At 40.0% G+C, this 18,258-nt stretch overlaps 1 protein-coding gene across 1 annotated transcript in view; it reads right to left on the bottom strand.

The window, feature by feature from the left end:
- Positions 1-18,028, bottom strand: part of ZFAND6 (zinc finger AN1-type containing 6) — a 64,106-nt gene extending 46,078 nt beyond the window's left edge. The window contains exon 1 of the mRNA XM_019799516.2: positions 17,858-18,028. The gene's annotated coding sequence lies outside the window, so the exon portion shown is untranslated. The remainder of the gene's footprint in view (positions 1-17,857) is intronic.
- Positions 18,029-18,258: the final 230 nt, after the last annotated feature.

The following is an 18,258-nucleotide window of genomic DNA, read 5'->3' as shown; positions in this document are numbered from 1 at the left end:
GAAAAACCACTTCTTTTTGAAAGCCTCCTTGCAGCAAGCACTCAGTTAAGCACCTTTTCAAAATTTTCTTTAAGGAATTATACTTTTCAGCACTTCACACATTTAAAGCATGTATGCGATATACACTTCTCAAAATTTTGGAGATACACACTTAGCTCATCTTTATTTATATAATCTAAATGACAAAACCAGTCCTCGCTGACCTCACTCCTCAGAACTGTCACATACAGTGGAAACACTGTAGCACTTGGGGGAAAAGAAACGAATTTGGAGAGTCAGAATCCCTGGCTCCACTCTCTCTGCCTCAATTATTTTGAGGGTGAGCACCAATCAACACGAGAACATGGTCAACACCACCCTCACATGCTAAGACAAGCCCTTCTTCACTGAGAGGGCTATTTTTCAGAGACAACTGAGAATTTAAGCTTTTTCCGCGTTTCATCCTTTTTTCACAGAATAGGTAACACATGCAACATGCACACAAATGTTTGACTTCACAGAACAAAGCTACAGTACCTCTACTGTGCCTATATTATTCCAAGATGTTCACATTTTGCAGAGAATGAGAATGTCTATAGTTAATGTGGCTTCTTTCCACGCTTTTTCTAAACTTCTAGAGCCAACTACAATGCAATGAAGATATTCAGCAAAAGGATGAAATGTCATTCAGAGTAGATATTCTGATTAGGCAAATGTAAATTATGAAATAGATCTGCTGGGATTAGGATTATTTAGAACGCTCAGCTGTGGCTCCCACTGTACAGAAGCTCTGGGGCACGGTTATCTCGCTCCTGCGGGCTCCGTACTTTGGACATTACTAAAGACTTTGTTGTCTCTTAACTGTTGAAGAAACTGCGCCTAACAAAGGACAGCAATACACAAAATATTTTACCGGGAGTACAATAAAAATTCTACCTCTTCCTATCTGTCAGCTTCCTTTCCCTCTGCTAAAAACCTGACAGTTACTAAGATTCATGTAACACACAAGATTTCTGGTTAGGAAGAAATATGTTTGTTTTCCTTAAGTTACTCATATGTACTTTTTGTTTGTCTTAAGATGTATCATACACTTGCAATCTAATGACCACAACCAGCAACCCGAACACAATTCTGAGTTATGCAGCTTTCCCATTTTAAGAATTAGGGTGTCCTGAAAATACAAAACAGCTTCTATTCCAATCTGTCCACTGAATTATCACTGTAAATAATTTGGTCTTAACTTGAGAAATAAGCTTTCTGTATCAGCAGAGAGCACAATTTCACATCCAAAAATGTTATCATCTGTTAAGAGTAATGGTCACAGTGAGGCATTAAACACTACGGAAAGTTGGGATGTGTTTCTTAGGAGAGACGCTGAAGAACAAACCAAGGCTACCGATGAGAAATCAGCAACCCTCGGTGCTGTTTTTCTTTAAAATATTTCACTCTTGATTTTCCTAAGAAATTAAGACAGCATTGTAAAAAGTAACATTAAAAATTTTACCTAAATGAAACCCATTTGGTGAAAACAATTAGACAAGAGGTGCTGATAACCATTCCCTTCAAAGAGATATTTAATTATTCTGAGGAAATTATCTAAATTATTAGAAGAGTAAAGTCCGGCTTGGAGTTCAGTCACACACAGACCAGCAAGTAAACATGCAGATTCCTCAGAGATGCCTGTGTTGCTCCCCCTCACCCTCCACACAGCTTCTAGTTTCACATGCACCCCCTTCACTGTTTAAAAAAAAAAACCCGTCACCTCAGAGGTTACTATACACATTCTACTGACTAAAAAGACAAGACCAACGATCTCTTATACTTGGACGTATTTGCTTTGATGACTTCGTCTTCCTCCTACTTGCCAAATGGGGTCACACCCACAGAGACCTTACCTTCTGAAGAAAAACCTAGGATGTGTGATCTAACAACAAGATAGAAAAGTTTGTTGGAAAACGTGTACCTCTGAGAGGAGTCCAGGACAGGGGCAGACATGTCAGGCTACCTCAAATTTCTGTACTCCTTCCAAACGTGTGACCCTGTATTTTATGGGCCCTAAAAAGTTGGTATTTCTGAAATATTCCAGAGGTTTAGAAGGGCAATTAAATATTCAAAAACTGGGATGCCAGTTTCATGTGCTTCAACAGTGCCATGGCTCCTGGAACCAGATCTCAAAATCCCCACACCTGGTATGTCTCTTTACGAACGAAGCTTCGGTCTCCCAGCTCTGACTAGGAGCTTAGAGCAAGTGTTTCCCAAACAGGACTCTAGCTCAGACCTTTCTCCAGAGCTGTCTGCTAACTGGGTGCTGGATATCTCATCAACTCTGCCAGGAAAAAGATCACGGAGTGACGGTGGGGCAGGGTGAACGAAGAGAAGCTAGCAGCTAAGTCAGAACACGAGGAGCCACAAACGGAAGTGAGAGCGTCCATGATAAATGCTTTCCCCGTGCTGTCTCCTCTGATCCTCACAATATCCCTTACAAGTAGGAACTCTTACCTCCTCCATTCCAGAGATGAGGAAACTGAAGCTGCTCAGGCCAAACTGCTAGTAGGAGGGAAAGCAAGGATCTGAACCCAGGGAGTCTGACTCCAAGTCCCAAGCACCTAGACATGTCGAAACCCCAAGAAGAGATGAGATACAGACTCTGACGGGTGAACTGTGCTCTCTGGTCAATTCAAGAGGCACTTCCTGAGCACCAAAGTATGTGCCAGATACTACATACACACACACACACACACACACACACACACACACGATAATCTGGATTCAAATCCCTGCTTTACCACTTACAGCTATGCAACCTGAGTAAGTTTCCAGCTTACCCAATGAGTCAGAAAAAAAATATGCATAGATTTATATATACACATATACATATAGAAAGAAAAACAGACAGGAAAAGGAATATGATAAACAAATGGGACAAAGTGTAACAACTGAGAATCTGGGAAAAAGAAGTAGGAGTTCCTTGAACTATTCATCCAACTTCTATGTTAAATTTGAAATTAAATCAAAATAAAAAGTTATAGAAAAACTCACAGCAGTATCAAAATATAAAAGTATGCGATCTGCTCTGGTAGCATTAACTACTTAGGTTTAGAAGCAGAGTATATAAATGGTTGACCCGGGCCAAGATTAGAAACTAAAAAAGTGACTGAAGAGGGACCTGCAGCTGGAAAGAAAGAAGAAACAAGAGACTGGGGGTTGATAAAGCTTCAGACTAAGTAGTGGGAAAAGGAGGAAAGCTGGAACGACAGGAGGCTCCAGCCAGAAGACCCACACTAGCATTCCATGTTAGAGGTATCTGCAGCTGTCTGAGAAGTATAAATTCGCCTCCCCAACCCCACGAGATACCACTTCGTATCTACCAGAGTAGCTATGCTTACGAAGACTATGTATCTACCAGAGTAGCTATGCTTACGAAGACTGACCACACCAAGTGCTGGTGAGAGTGAAATTCAAGTTCTCACGCTCTGCTGCTGGGAACATAAATGATTGCGGGAACTTAGGAAAACAGTTGGCCATTTCTTACAAAATTAAACTTGCAGTTATCATATGATCTAGTAATTCCACTTCTGGGTGTCTATGCAAGAGAAACAAAAATGTATGCCACCCCAAAAAATCACACATACACGTTCACAGCGACATTAAGACTAGCCGAAAGCTGGAAACAACCCAATGTCCGCTCGCTGGTAAACGGAGCAATAGCATGTGGTCTACATCGGCACAAGGAATACTAACCAGCAATAAAAAGGGACAAGCCAAGACCATCCAATGAGGGGAAAGGGAGTCTTTTCAAGAACCAGTGGTGGGAAAACTGGATCTCCACATGCAAAGGAATGAAATTTGACCCTTACTCTATACCATGTACAAAAATCAACTGAAAATGGATCAAGGACCTAGACATACAAACTATAAAACTCCCAGAAGAAAACATAGGGCGAAAGACTGGACTCTGGATTTGGCAATAATTTCTTAGATATGACACTGAAAACACAGGTAACAACAATAGATGATTTGGACATTATCAAAACTAAAAATATTGTCCATCAAAAGACACAATCAACAGAGTAAAACAGCAACTCACAGAATGGGAGAAAATATGTGCAAGTGCTACTGTCGGATAAGGAATTAATATGCAGAAAATATACAGAACTCCTGCAACTCAACGAGAAAAATTCCAACCCAATCCAAAACCAGGCACAGAACTTGCACAGACATATCCCCGAAGAAGACATACCAAAGTGTGACCGATAAGCACGGGAAAAGGTGCTCAGGGTCACTAATCACTAGAAACTGCAAACCGTGACCATGATGGGATATTACTTCATACCCTCGGGACAGCTATTTCCAAAAAGACAGAGGAGTGTTGGTGAGGACACGGAGAAGCTGGACCTCTCGTGCACTGGCGGTGGCAAAGTAAAACAGTATAGCTTCTATGGACAAGTTCGGCAGTCCCTCAGAAAGTTATACCACATGATCCAGCAACTCCACTCCCAGGTATATAACCAAAAGATGTGAAAAAGCAGGAACTGGAACGGTTATTTGCCCCCCAGAGTTTACAGCAGCATTACTCACAACACCCCGAATGTCTGCAGACAGATGAATGGGATATATATACAAACAATAGAATATTATACAGTCTTTCGTAGGAGTGAAATTCTCATATGTGCCACAAGATGAATGAACCTTGAAAATCTCATGCTAAGTGAAATAAGCCAGACACAAAAGGACAAATTCTGTATGATTCCACTCGCATTAAGAACTTCAGGAGCACCTCGGCTGGCTCAGTCAGCAGAGCATGTGACTCTTAATCTTGGGGTCATGCCCAACATCAGGCATAGAACTTAGTTAAAAAACAAACAAACAAACAAACAAACAAAAGAGAACTTCAGATAGTCAAATTCACAGAGACACAAAGTAGAATAGTAATTACTGGGCAGCAGGGATGGGGAGTTATTGTTTAATAACGATGAGAAAAGTTCTGGAGATGGACAGCAGTGATGGCTGCACATCAGTGGACATGCATTTAATGCCAATCCACTACACACTTAAAAATGATTTAAATGGTGTACTTTTATGTGTGTTTTACTGCAATAAAAACCAAAAAGATCAAAGATAAAAGAAAAAAGGACCAAGCTAATGACAGATGCTGAAACCTGGAGGCACCTAAAGACATGCTGGTGACAGAAGTCAAGCTCGAGAGACCACATTAAAATACGCAACTCCATTTACATGCTGAGAAAGAACAAATCTACAGGGACAGAGAGCAGATATACTGGTTGCCCAGGACTGGGGTTGGGAATGGGACTTGTTTACACACAGGCTTGAGGGATCTTTTCGGGGTGATGGAAATATTTAAGTGGAGTGTGGTAGTAATTACATGACTTTGATTATTACATGAATTTATTTAAAATTACTGAATCGAACACTTACTAAATGGGTGAATTTTGCGGTATGTAAATTAGAATCATTAAAGAAACTAGCATACGTTCCTTGTGTGGGTACAGATAAACTAGCTTTTACACAAACTAGCCCATCCTTTTGGTGAGAATAGAAAGTAGTACAACTGTTCTCTAGAACAAGCTTAGAAGACTAAAATGTAGTCTTCACCCAGAATTCCTCTCCTTTAAATTTACCCTAAGAACATCATCATGACAGCACTGTTTCTAACAATAAAAAAATCAGTCCCAAAGTAAAAAGAATACAGGGTGGTTGAACAAACTGTGGTACTTCCCGTGACAGAGCCCCGCGTGGCCATCAGCCACGACGTCCTCACCCACCGGTTTCTTGCCAGCAGCTCTGCCGCAGCAGGGCCCGTGTCCGCTAACGTTATCCCGTCAGCAATGACACACAGCAGGCATTCATGTTCTAAGCGAATAAAGAATAATTACATGGAAAGATTTCACAATACGAAACTGTGATTCCTCAAAAAATTAAAAATACATTTGCATGTGCATAGGAAAAAAAGCTTAGAAAGATATAAAGGTAAAACATCCCCTAGATTCTGAGTGAATTTTTTTTGGTCTATCCGTTTTCTAAATTTTTAATAATTAACATGTATTCCACTTCCACAGCTGGAAAACAATTTCAGAGGTGGAGATGCGTCAGGCAATAAGGTGTAAGGCTTGGCCTTTGGCATGGGTTGCTAAAGCTCCGTGGATACACAAGCCAAGGGAGTTTTAAAAATTTATTTACTCAGTAAGAATTAAGCATTTCCTATGTGCCAGCCACTGTTCTAGGCTCTGAGGAATAAATAAAACAAACACAAATCCCCACATTCACAGAAGTGGAAAGTCACTTGGATGGCTGAATGGGTTAGAGCAGAACTTAAACCAGCTGCCAAATCCTCGGTAAACATGAGAATAATGTAGAGAAGGTAATGAACAGGAAAGGAAGTATGACAGAAAGATCCCCGGGTTTTTGCCAGGAAGACTGATGGTCTGCAAACAACAAAGGAGCTAGAAAACACAGACCTCATGTTCTTTTAACCTCTTGGTGTAGAGTATGGCATCAGCAGCCACCACCTGCGAGAACTACAGAAGAGTAGTGGCCTCTGGCAAGAGCAAAGCTGCAGTTTGGGGCAGGCGACAAAGAATTATTCTGCGAAGAGTTAAAGACCTTGTTCCCTCTGGAAAAGAGCTGGAGAGCACAAAGGAGAGCACAGAGCACAGGGCATGGGAATAAAACAGGCATGGCAGGAATGAACTGACCTCAAAATTCTTCGCCAAGTTTAGGCTGTAGCTTAGGAGGCATTTTGAGGCTCAAGGATGCAAGGGGATCGTGATGTAGCCCTCAGGTGCTGGGCCAGCATGTCTCATTTATCTCTGTTCCCAGAGTCTAATAGAGCCATGTCTGCAGGCTAATAGTGTCAAAAACCCTCAACAATTTACTTCAAAATTCAACATAGCTTGGTAACTAGTTTCAAAAAATACCTTTGCTTAACATAATTTCTTTTAAGGGAACTATCATCTGCTTTGCCAACTTGGCTTAATAACTCTAGTCAATTCTGACCTCTCTTTCAAATGCAAGTTAGTAGTTAGGTCCTTGGTATTTCACATCCCACCCTTTTATGCAATTATACCTGGTTTAAGCCCACATCTTCCCACTTCTTGGCCAGTCATGCCTCAATGATTAGATCTCATGATAAGTCCCACCTAATCTCTTGTCTTCTGACCTAATGATTTCCAGTAACTACCTGTGTACTCTTACTAAACTCCCCTGCCTACGTTACTAACCAATGAACCCGAACACTAAGTATCTTAAATGGTCTAGGCTTAAACAGATTTAAAGAGAGGCAGAGTGACCTCCATTCAAATTGCAGTTGATTCTTACTAGCTGTGTAACCTTGAACCCCTACTTTATTAAAAGAGTATTAAATAAAATATTAAAATACTTTATTGTCAAAGTAAATACTCAAGAAAGTATACACGATCAGACCACTCCCCAGATCAATAATCCAATGGCTCTCCATCAGTAAGAGAATAGGCTCAGTCTCCTGTCATTCTGCCTCATGGGGGTCTTGAAGCTCTCAGCTTCTGCGCTGTTAATCATTATCTTGCACATGTTTTGTTCTCCAGCTACAAGGCCTGCCCCTACCCCATCCCTTTTATTTACTCTGGTTAGCTTTTAGTATCTTCTTAATCTTAGTATGAGTCCTTCTTCCTCTATAAAGTTTTCTCTCATTCTCTGCTCCTGTTAAAACCTGATGTCTTTTTCCCTTATATCACAAAACACTTTAATCCTCTGAGTATGTTTCCCCAAGATATCATAAGTTCCTGGCATAGCACCTAGTAGGTGCTAAAGAAATCTGTGGAATATTTATCAATGTGGGTACCACCACCACCAACTCACAGGGCTAGAAGGTTAAAAATAATGAATATAAAGAAGAAAGCACAGTGTTCAGAACACCATTTTTACCTCTACCATATCCACATCAGAAATTTTTGTAAAAGAAAATTAAGGAAGGTAAAGACAGAGAGACTGATGAATAAATCTCTACAAAAAAATTCTGAGTTTGAGCTCACAGGAAATCAAAGAACCAGAAGACATGAACTCAGCAGAAGGTCGGGAGAAGGCACGGTCCCATCCTCACAAAGACCCTAGAGAGCTGGAACTCCACCAATTCCATCATCTGACAGTCACTGGGATAAGGAGTACTCCTTTTTACCTCTCGCAGGAAGTCATCTGAAAGTGGCCTTGAGATCACAATCCCAAAGTTCGCGAAGATTATTAAAATTACTCAGATTACCATGGAGCTTCCCAAACAATCCTGGCAGTCTCCCCACCTTGAATATCTTTTCTTCTCCAAGCAAATCTGAATGGCAAGATCATGTACTGGTGTTAGACCTGACAACTGAACAGAGGCTCTATCACTTAACCAGCTGTTTGACTTTGGTTAAGTGGCCTAAACTCTCTATGCCTCAGTATCATCTTCTGTGAAACACAGACAACAACACTCAACCCATAATAACTGTTGTGAGGACTTGAAAAGTTAGTATGGGATCAAAGAGAAACTTCCTCAAGTTGATAAAGAATATCTACAAAATTCCTACGGGCGGCATCATACATGATGGTGAGAAACTTGAAGCTTCCCTACAAAGATCAGAAACAAGGCAAATACGTACCATCTTTTCAACACAGTACTGAAAGTACTAGCTAATGCAGTAAGACAAGAAAAGGAAACAAAGTATACAGATTACAAAGGAGGAAATTAAATTGTCTTTGTTCATGGATAACATGATCACGTACGCAGAAAATCGGAATCAACAACAACAAAAAACCCTCATGGAACTAATAAGTGGATATAGCAAAGCTGCAGGATATAAGGTTAATATATAAAAGTCAACTGTTATCTTATCCATCAGCAATGAATTTGAAATTAAAAACATAATACCATTTACATTACCATCCGAAAATGAAATACCTAGGTAGTGTAAATCTAACAAAATATGCATATAATCCATATGAAGAAAACTACAAAACTCTGATGAACAAAATCGAAGAAGAACTAAATAAATGGAGAGATATTCCATGTTTACCCGTAGGCAGACTCAATATTGTCCAGATGTCAGTTTTTCCAAAATTAATCTATGGATGCAATGAAATCCCAATCAAAATTCCATAAAGTTATTTTGTGGATATCAACAAACTGATTCTCGAGTTTATATGGAGAGGCAAAAGACTCAGAATTGCCAATTCAGGGGCGCCTGGGTGGCGCAGTCGTTAAGCATCTGCCTTCGGCTCAGGGCGTGATCCCGGTGTTCTGGGATCGAGCCCCACATCAGGCTCCTCCACTACAAGCCTGCTTCTTCCTCTCCCACTCCCCCTGCTTGTGTTCCCTCTCTTGCTGGCTGTCTCTATCTCTGTCAAATAAATAAATAAAATCTTAAAAAAAAAAAAAAGAATTGCCAATTCAGAATTGCCAATACAATGTTGAAGGAGAACAGAGTTGGAGAGCAGACACTGCCAACTTCGATTTAGTATGAAGTTACAGTAATCAAGCCATATTGTATTGGTGAAAGACAAACAAACAGATCACTAGAATAAAACAGAGAACCCAGCAACAGACCCATATAAATATAGCCAACATAGCCAACTGATCTTTAACAAAGGAGCAAAGACAATACAATAAAACAAAGGTAGTCTTTTCAAGAAATGGTGCTGGAACAACTAGACATCCAGCTGCTAAAAAAAAATGAATCTAGACACAGAACTTACACCCTTCACAAAAATTAACAAAAAATGTATCATGGACCTAAATATAAAACACAAAACTATAAAACTCCTAGAGGATAACAAAGGAGAAAATCTAGTTGATCTTGGGAATGGCAATTACTTTTTAGATGAAACACCAAGGGCATGATTCATGAAAAAAATAACTGATAAACTAAACTTCTACTCTGTGAAAGGCAATGTCAGGACAATGAGGAGACAAGCCACAGACTGTAAGAAAATATTTACAAAAGACACATCTGATAAAGGACTGATCCAAAATATACAAAGAACTCTAAAAAAGTGGGCCAAAGACCTTACAGATACCTCACCAAAGATATACAGATAGCAAATAAGCATATAAAAAGATGTTCCACATCATACATCATCAGGAGACACAAATTAAAACAATGAGACAGCACTACAACCCAATGAGAATGGTAAAAATCTGGAACACTGACAACATGAAATGCTGGCAAGGATGTGGAGCAACAGAAACTTTCAATCCTTACTTATGGGAATGCAAAACGATACACCCATTTTGGAAGACTGTACGGTGGATTCTTACAATACTAAATACTTTACAACCCAGCAATGATAGTCTTTGTATGTAAGCAAAGGTAAACCTGGAGGTTTATAGCAGCTTTATTCCAACTGATAAAACCTCTGAAGCAACTAAGGGATGTCTTTCACGGTAAATGGACTGATTAACTGTGATCCATCCACACAATGGAATATTATTCAGTACCAAAAAGAAATGAGCTGTCAAGCCATGAAAAGACATGGGGTAAACTTTAATGTTATTACTAAGTGAAAAAAAAAAGCAAACTGAAAACACTGATTCCAACTATATGACATCTTAAAAAAGACAAAACTATGGAGACCATAAAAAGATCAGTGGCTGTCAGGGGCTGAGGATGAGAGGGTATGGATAAACAGAAGGACTACAGAGGATTTTTAAGGCAGTGAAATACTCCATGTAATACTATAACGATGGATACCTCTCATCCTATGTTTGCCCAAACCTACAGAGTATACACTACCGAGAGTGAACCCTAATGGACTTAGAGTGATTATGATGTGTCAATGTAGGTTCATCATTGTAACAAATGTACCACTCTGGCCGGGGATGTTGGTAATGGGGGAGGATATACAGGTGTGAAAACAGAGGGGTACATAGAAAACTTCTGTAACTTCCTCTTAATTTTGCTGTGAACTGAAAACTCCTCTAAAAATATTAAATCTTTTTTAAAAAGTTCATGTGTCTGATACAGTGTTCAATATGACTTATGATTATTGAATTACTCCTCCTAATAACTGCTGTCACCACTTCTCTGCATAGAAGCCTCCGATATCTCACCACGGCTCATAGTCATACCATTCCCACAAACAGAGTACCGTCCATGCCTCTTCACCACCTCAAGAATCCCAGGAAGCTACAGCTTACTAGATAAGTAGAAAATTATGGCACCCACCAGACCAGGAAAATTTCTTATCTGGTGGAAGACAGCAAAGAGTCTCTTTTTACTACTCTCCACTTTACTGTTTCAGGGCTGTCCATTTTCAGGTGAAAAGAATAAAACTTTTGCTCTATATCCAAAATTTAAAAAAAAAAAAAAAAGAAAAAGAAAAAAAGAGAAGAAAAAAGAAAAGATTCTTTGTCACTTCTGTAGTCTCACACATATCTAACTTTCAAGGCATGCTTCAGGTTTCCCTGGTGAGCCTCTACTGCTATCATTGATAACAAAGCACAATTTAGCACTCAGTAATTCATAATACTGACTTACAGGACAGAGAATATTCATATCCCCCAATTCCTATGAATAGTAAGTGAACTTAAGAAAAGGACGGGTCTTTCAGCACTTTGGCAAACTCACCTGACTAGGTGACTGGGTCAGACTACCTGACTAACCTCTGTGCACACAGCTCAACAAGAATTTGCTTATTGAAACTATTATTTTAGGCAATTAATGAGACCTTTTCAGTGTAGGTTTTCATTTTAAATAATCTTTCAAGAATAATTTTTCCCACTAAAACTGATTCTATTTTATAAAGTTCTATAGCTACTGATTTGAAGAGACACACTTTTAAGCAATTACCTAAAAAATTAAGGAAAATTATTGGGTATTCTATTCATCAACACTAAGTTATACATTATTTTCAAATTATATATTATTTGATTATTGTAATATATAACACTTAAAATTTATTAAATGAACTATTAGTTCACATTTTTACTATTCAAGAAAATAGCAAAAGATTATTTTGGATAATAAAATATGGCAAATTAAAAGTTTTGAAAGTAGTATGGAATTTCCTGCCTCTAAAATACATGAATGGTAAAAACAGAAAACAAAACCAAACAACCCACAAAAATTCCTGCTTTTATAAGAGACAACTATGAATTTTAATTAAAAGTTTATAATACATTAACTTCCAAGTCCAGTTATAGATTCGACCCCTTCCAAAACCAAATATTTACCTATATTTTCAAAAGTTCTATCCATTTGATCTTTTTCTTTTAACACCATGTCCTTTCCAAGCTGTAGATGAAAGGCTTTTTTATTTTTTTGATTGAATAAAGGTCCTTTTGCCTTAAAATACATTGGAGGGGTAGTGGAGAGAGATGAAGAGAAATGAGGTGACATATTTGAAATGAAAGTAATTCCAAATCAACGATGTCTCCGTTTACCTCAATTTTCTTTCTACAAAAAATCAGCTGCAGTATTTAACCTGTTTTGATGATACAACGTCGGGTGCACGGGAACATACACAGCCTGTCACTCAGTGGCTTATCTGACCTGTGTTCACATGTACAAGCCTCCTACAACATCTGGCTGCAGAAATGCACACAGGGTCTCCATGAATAGCCACGTAAAGAGTCCACTGGCATTTCAAATAGCTCTGAGAAAGTGCTTTTGCACTTTGCCTAATCTTCCTCTTACACAGGTAGTTCTCAAGCTTTTATTAAATGTGAAGAATTCAACAGCTTTGAAATTCAAAACCAACTACCTACGGAAAACTACCTGTATCTTTCCTACATCTCATTCTTTGATCTTCTTATATTCTGGGTAGCGATGCTAAAATGTCTTAGGTCTTTTCTGGAGCGTTCCAAAAAATTGTCAAAAATGTTTTTTTTTGAAAACCCTTAAAGCACTTTTAGACTCCAGCAACAAGTTTTGAGTGTGCATGCCCTAGAAGAAGGAACTGCAAATAGTTGGTGAGAGGATGAAATGAAGTGGTGTGGGGGAAAAAGGGTGGAGAAGCAGGGGCCAATTTAGGAAGGCGCATGGCTCAGCAGTTAAGAGGAAGGACTTCAGTCCAGCACACTTGAGTTCACAGTGTGAGGGCTGCTCACCAGCTAAGTCAAGCCTGCACAAATTAGTGAGCCTTTCCAAACTGTCTCACTTGTTACAGAAGGTAACAGTACTTACCTCTTCAAGTTGTCTGGGGACTGACTACCTCAGAGGATGCTTAGCACAGAATTAGCTGGTATTATTACTCATCCTAGGTAGCTAAGAAAGTTCAAAGGGCAACAAGGAGCACTAAAGAACTTTAAGCAGAGAACACAGACACAACCTCACAGTGAAGAATGTATTGCAGACAGCCAAAACTGGAAGTGAAGATGAGTTCAGAGACTGTTTTAGTAATCTAAATGAGAAGCCATGGACTCTAGATACTATGGATTTAAATCTGATAGGAGGGACAGATGTCAGGGCACCTGGGTGGTGCAGTGGTTAAGCGTCTGCCTTCGGCTCAGGGCGTGATCCCAGTGTTATGGGATCAAGCCCCACATCAGGCTCCTCCGCTAGGAGCCTGCTTCTTCCTCTCCCACTCCCCCTGCTTGTGTTCCCTCTCTCGCTGGCTGTCTCTCTCTCTGTCAAATAAATAAATAAAAACTTAAAAAAAAAAAAAAAGGAGGGACAGATGTCTGGCTCAGTCCATGGGGTGTGCGACTCTTGATCTCAGGGTTGTGAGTTCAAGCCCCACACTGGGTGTAGAGACTACTTAAAAGTAAAATCTTTTAAAATAAATAAATAGAATTGTTAGGAAGTTGAGGCTCACGGGTATGAAGAAGGAAGAATCAGAACAAAACCCAGGGTTTGCATACCACCCATCTTGTGGAACAGGAGGGAAGAAAGGATTGTAGGATACTGCTGGGAGGGTGACAAAAGGCAGTTAAAATTTAGCCTTACTGAGTCTCACATAGGTATGGAAGACAGACCTTTGTGAGCTGGATGGACATGGTTCAAGTGCAACCAAAAAATCTGGATTTAAGATACAGATCTTAGAACCATTACTATGTAGAGGCAGTTAACTGTTGATGTGGTCCCAGAGATCACCCAAGAAGGATAGCCTGAGAAGAATGCCAGGGTCAAAATCCTATGAAATTTCAACACTTTATGGTTATAAAGAGGAAACACTTGCAAAGGACAGAGATCACAAGAAGAAGCCAAAGCAATATCATCAAACTCATGGGAAGAGTTTCAAGAAAGAAAAAGTAGTTAACAGTGCTAAATTTTACTGAGAAATCAAGTACATACCCAACAAAGTCTGTTGGTGGGGGAGGAAGGTGGTTATATTGGGGAGAAAATGTAAAAGGTATAAAGAGAGATAGATGGATCTGCTCCCTTTTACCAAAAAAAAAATTTTCAAGTTTATTTTTTCTAACGACATCCAAACACGATAAATTAGATTGGAGCCAAACAGGTTCCCAGACATCAGTTAATAAACAAGCACTTCCTAAAAGTTACCAAGAAAACTTACTTCCTAAAACACTTACCTACTTTTTATAAAGAAGCCACACATGAAAAACACTGCTAAACTGCAAAGTCCCTCCTCTATTACACAGAACAGAGACCTTGTAAATACTAAGCCACTGGTTCTAGGTTCTCTCCAGTTTTGCCAACTTACTGACCATTAAAGTTTTACCTATGTCATTAGAGGAAAAAAAAATCACTGTATTCCCCTTGAATGGAGACTAACAATAGAAGCTCTGAATGAATTTAATATTCCCTCTTAGATCACTTTTTTCTAATCCTTAATGAATAAAACAGAGCTATCACTATTCTCACCTTGCCTCAATATTAGCTCATTTAAAGCATTGTCTTCTCCCTCTAGAGAACTGGCTTCTACTCTGAATAAAACCTATATACCGAAAGGCTGCTACTCCAGGGTACTGTCAACCGCAGAGTAGTACAGTAGACACAGCAGAGACTCTCACATCACAGAAACTCTCTCTAAGTGCTGGCATTCCCAGAGCCCCAGGAGAGCAGGTCCCCCTTTCAAATGTGATCCATAGCTAAACCTGCAAAAAAGACTGTAGTTAAAATCGTTACATTTACAATTATCTTCATCTCTATTTTAGCAACAAGACCAGTCTACTAAGATTGAAAAAAAAATTAAATACATTTTCTCAAATTCAGAACAAAGGAAAGATTGTGATATAAATATTTAAGCACCAACACAAATTGTAAATAATCAAGTGAAACCCAAACAATTGTCCTACTCATGAATGAAGAATTTATCTGTGTAAGTTCTGATACAGCCACAAAATTTAAATGCGTGGAAAATGTGTTTCATGGTAACTACCTCACTAATTACAACTGATGAGTTTTAAGTCCTTCTCCTCCATTCCAAATGTTAAGAAAAACCCAAGTGTCTAGAAAACTCAACTCTTCACCTGTTGGCAAACAAAACAGACATTTAAAAAAGCTTTCCCCTGAAACAAACACAATGAGCAGCAAAACAACATTAGCTCTTGAAGCTGGAGACATGATGTTATCAGAAATTGAAGAAAAAACTCACAGAAAATAAGTTAAATTAAACTGCAGCTGTGCTCACCTACTGCGGCATCAGTGAGTTAGAGCTTCGCCTACCATTTACCACTGCCTCCCATTCATCAATTACATTAGTATCTTTAATTGTCCTGAATTTTGCTTTAAGGCAACTTTTTAAGTTTATTCTGGCACATTAGTTAACAAGTTCATAACCTGTGCAGTTACGGCCTAGCCCATTGAACACATTAGCTGTTAGGACCACATGATCAGCAGTCATTGCCAAACAAAGAGCGCTCTTAAAGACAGACAAAAACAGCAAGTCTCTAGTACTGCTCTGCGAGGGCAGAGTCATCTTCTCACATTTAATTGAAAACCTATGAAATTCTGGAAAGGTGCTGACAGACCATTTTAAACTGTAGATCTACACATATTAATTCTGTTTCTCCACCACATAAAAAATCCAGAGATGCACAATGACAAAGGCTGTCCACACTGTTCAGAGGCAAGTGATGTTTAGTGACACTACTGCAGCCCCTCTCTAAAAACGTTTCTGACAGATGATTTGTAAGAAAGTATTTCTTCCAATACGTGCTTACTAGAAGCAGCATGTACTAGAAAGTCTGGTCTGAAGAGCAAGGCTGATGTAAAACATTAAGCCCGGTACTTATAGACACCAAAACGTATAATAAGTAAAATACCCAATGAAGATATAATCGCTCACTTAAGCAGGTAAAAATTTTTCCAATTTCCTTCAGCTCGTTTTAATGTCCAGAAAATGACTTTATATTCATCTACATCTTGGAAAATGGGATTTAAAATAGGTTATTAGTTTAGGCAAAAACTAATCACCCAATCAGAGAGCTTCAGAGGCACACTTTAATAGAAGATTTAAGGGGCTACCCATTAGAGAAATTTTGAAGCACATCCTGCTGGTGGCAATATAAACCGGTGTAACCGTTCTAAAAAGCAATTTGGCTACTGAAGTGCTCATATCCTTTGATCTAGGTAAGCCCACTCAGGGAATTTTTCCAGAAGAAAAATCTTGGGAAAAAAAGAAAAAATATTTTTAAATGTACACACAGAAGTCTGTTGAACGCAATGCTATTTAAAATGGTGAAAAATTAGGAACAATCGAAATGTGACACAGGCAAGACTAGGTCAATTAAGGTCCTACCAACTTAAGAGAATTATACAACTAAAATTAAAACAATTTTAACAGATGACACAGTTCAGTGAAAGAAAAATATAAAACTTCGCTTATTTACAATTACGGGAAAAATACAAGAATTTGGTAAGGTACAGAAGAGGGAAAAAAATAAGAGCACCACACAGTGACGTTCTTACGGGTATACAGTGACTTTTCCCGATATTATTATTATTATTACTATTATTATAGTATTGTTTAAGCAACAGAACGGAAAAGCATACATTTAAAAACCTCTGCACGAACTGGAAGGGGCAGCACAGCAAATACAGCTGCATCGGCTGAAATACTTAGCAGGCACCTGGGCCGATTATTCAGATGAACTCTTACACCCTCACTTCTAGGATATCAAAGAGCAACACTATGAAGAAAACAGTCTCTAAAGAACACTCTGGTAGTGAAGCATACTATAATTACTTCGTAAGTAAGAAATGTCAGTAGATTCAGAGATAGTTTTCAAAAAGTGTTGACAGCCCACCTACAGCTCTGCACCCATTCCCCGCTCTTGTTGAGGGTGTTTCTTGGGTCCACGACTGAAACGGATGGAGTCTGAATGAAGGAGCGAGCACTTTTACCTTGTGCTGCACAGAATGAAGTCAACAAGCTCCTAAGGATGCCAGCCCGCTGCCCCGTCCAGAGCACGCCGTAGTTGAGGGAGGTGCTGGGGGTGAGTCCGGGGCACACTGTGGGGGGGGTGTGCTGGGGTGAGTCCGGGGCACACTGTGTGTGTGGGGGTGCTGGGGTGAGTCCGGGGCACACTGTAGGGGGGAGGGGGCGTCCTAGGAGTGGGAGGGAAAGTCCCGGCGGCGCCGACCCCTGACCGCACTCGCGCCGGAGCCCCCGCCGCCCTCCCACGGACTGAACAACCCGCTGAGTTCAGGGGCAGGACCCCCTCCAGGTGTGACGGCGAGGAAGCCCGTCGCTGGAGAGGACCCCGGCCCCCGCCGCCTCTAAACATACTCGGGTTCTCAACTAGAGATCTTGACGAACAAAGTCAAGTTTGATCCTCTCAACACCTATTTCCTGTCCAAACAGCCCTTTTGTTCTGCTTCCCTGCTTAATGTTAATGTTCGGTTTGCATCAGAAAATAGCACAATGACAGAACCTAGCACACACAGAAGCATAAAGGAGCAAAAGTGTAAAATAAAGGGTTATTAGAAGATCGGAACAAAAATCCTACCACCAAAACCTCCACAATTTTCTGTTTGCTTCCCCTCAGATTAACTTCACTTGAAGCTGTGCTCCACTGCAACCAAGCATGAACGACAAGTCCGGCCCCCCACACGTCTACTGGCCGCCGGGAACACTCCCCGCCCCGCACGGGAGGCTGGCCGCTGTGATTGGACGCGGCTGACATCCATTATTTTAAAGAACTTTTCCTCGCTAGCAGGTTAGGTCGTACCCGCCGAAACCCCCTGATAAGCTGCTTTCTTAAAGAGACAGTAGGCAGTCTTTCGGTTTCCCAGGGCAGAGTGTTTGCTCACTCTTTTGTCTGCGTAAAGACGCAGTAGGCGAGGCGCCAAGACCAAAGTCTGACAGCCGCCGCGCTCACCTGCAGTTCTGGGACCAACCGTTCAAAAC

Source organism: Ailuropoda melanoleuca, chromosome 9, assembly GCF_002007445.2.
Source record: "Ailuropoda melanoleuca isolate Jingjing chromosome 9, ASM200744v2, whole genome shotgun sequence".
In the NCBI taxonomy this organism is placed as follows: domain Eukaryota; kingdom Metazoa; phylum Chordata; class Mammalia; order Carnivora; family Ursidae; genus Ailuropoda; species Ailuropoda melanoleuca.
This window is presented reverse-complemented; position numbering and strand designations above follow the sequence as displayed.